Here is a 2229-nt window from a genome sequence, read left to right as displayed (position 1 = left end):
ACAACAACACTGAGTGTGTGTGCATGCCCTGTGTTCTGACAGAATGGAGAATTGAAGGGAAAAGGATCATGGCATGAGAGGTCCCAATGGGGGCTGTTTTCTTGTGCATGTGTATGTTAACTGACCTCCAAAAGAGGTTGTGCTTACAGAGAAAGTAGGGAAGAAGTGGAGGACACAAAAGCTCATTTTTTCAGAACCATTTGCATTGGTTCACAAGAATAACAATTACTTCCAATTGGCTTTCTGATATTTCATATATCGTATATTCCAGGTACATTGCAATAGGTGGTGGTGGTGGAGGAGGGGGGTCTTCTTACAATGTACAACATGCACTTCATGGTGACCTAGGATAGCTTTGTTTCAGTGCCAACTAGTCAGGGAATTCTTCTTTAAGGGCAATAATTTCAGACAGGTGTGCAGGGATGTAGCTGGGACTCATTTTGTATCTCCCTGGACCAGTTTTAACAGTCTTCTTCATTCCTTAGCTTGCTTTAAACTATATTCTGTCTCTATGGTCTCAGAAGAAAATACCTGATGTTGCAAAATGCAGAAAATGGTTAGGGAATTTTCCAGATGAATTTGCAAAACTTACTGTAGAAAATTGACCCAGCAAAAAGCTGGAATTGGCAGAGGGTCAGGGAACAGCAGGGGAAGAAGAGGAGGAGAAAAAACAAAAGAGGCGGAAAAGGTCAGATAAAGCAAGGTTGTGCCACAGGTTACTAGAGCCAAAAATTCCAGAGCAAAGAAGAAATATGTAACAAGAGTGTGTGGCCTTGCAAATTTTCAACTTTTCAAATTGATCTTAAAGAAGCACAAAGATATTTTGCTCAAAAAGTCTCCTGTGGTGCCTCAGTTAACGGGTGGATGAGATCACCATCGGGGAGACTTTCAGATGACATAATTGATATCATTCAGGAGAAACGGCCAGAGGTGGACGATGAGAGCATCGAAGACATTGGAGAAGTGAAGAAGTGATTTTGAAAACTTGTCTGTATTGAATGATCTGAACTGAGAGTGGATATGGCCAAAGGACAGAGACCTTTAAAATAAATATATATTTATCCTATAGTAAAACTGTAGATTACCCTGATCTTGGCATTGTCACTGTTCTGTAGAAGGCTGTTTATTTTTGTTGTTGTTGTTATTGTTGTTTTGTCAGTCTAATAAACAGGGGAAACTATCGTGCTTATGCGTGAAATAGAACTTAGTCAAATAAAAAACATTGGTTATTTCATGAAAAAATAATAATAATAATAAACAAAACAAAACACTATATTCTTTCTCAAAGACAAATGTACTGAGCAGAGAGTAGATTAGTGGGTGCCCGGGGCTGGGGGTGGGTACAGGCAGTGACTAAATGGGCGGAGCTTGCCTTTTCCTGCGGAGGACATTACAGTAAGACTGATGCTGTCATGGGACTATAACAGCCCAAACCTTTTATAAAAATTCATTGAATAGTACACTTAGCATAGGTTAATTTTTTGGTATATAGATTAAACCTTAACAGGAGCATGTAGAGGCTGTCCTTTACCAGCAGAATACTGTGGTATATGTGCCTGATGTTGCTAAATGCAGACAGTGGTTAGAGAAGAATTTTCCAGATGAGTATGCAAAACTTACTGTAGAAAATTCACTCAGCAAGAAGCTGGAATTGGCAGAGGGTTGGGGAACAGCGGGGGAAGAAGAGGAGAAGTAAAAACAAAAGAGGTGGAAGGGGTCAAATAAAACAAAAAACGTTTGTACAACAGGTTACTAGAGCCAAAATTCCCAAAGAAGAAATATATAACAAGAGTGTGTGGCCTTGCAAGTTTTCAACTTTTCAAATTGATCTTAAAGAAGCACAAAGATATTTTGCTCAAAAAGTCTCCTGTGGTGCCTCAGTTAACAGGTGGATGAGATCACCATCGGGGAGACTTTACAGATGACACAATTGATATCATTCAGGAGAAACGGCCAGAGGTGGACGATGAGAGCATCGAAGACATTGGAGAAGTGAAGAAGTGATTTTGAAAACTTGTCTGTATTGAATGATCTGAACTGAGAGTGGATATGGCCAAAGGACAGAGACCTTTAAAATAAATATATATTTATCCTATAGTAAAACTGTAGACTACCCTCATCCTGGCATTGTCACTGTTCTGTAGAAGGCTACTTGTGCTTTTTGTTGTTGTTGCTGTTGCCAAAGTCTAATAAACAGGGGAGACTATTGTGCTTATGCGTGAAACAGAA

The 2229-nt window shown here is 39.6% G+C and overlaps 1 pseudogene; it reads left to right on the top strand.

The window, feature by feature from the left end:
• Positions 1-864: 864 nt before the first annotated feature.
• Positions 865-2004, top strand: LOC102482473 (density-regulated protein pseudogene; annotated as a pseudogene).
• The last annotated feature ends 225 nt before the right edge of the window (positions 2005-2229 follow it).

Source organism: Tupaia chinensis, unplaced genomic scaffold (assembly GCF_000334495.1).
Source record: "Tupaia chinensis unplaced genomic scaffold, TupChi_1.0 Scaffold141399_1, whole genome shotgun sequence".
Lineage (NCBI taxonomy): Eukaryota > Metazoa > Chordata > Mammalia > Scandentia > Tupaiidae > Tupaia > Tupaia belangeri.
The sequence above is the reverse complement of the archived record's forward strand: the minus strand, read 5'-3'. Positions and strand labels throughout refer to the sequence as shown.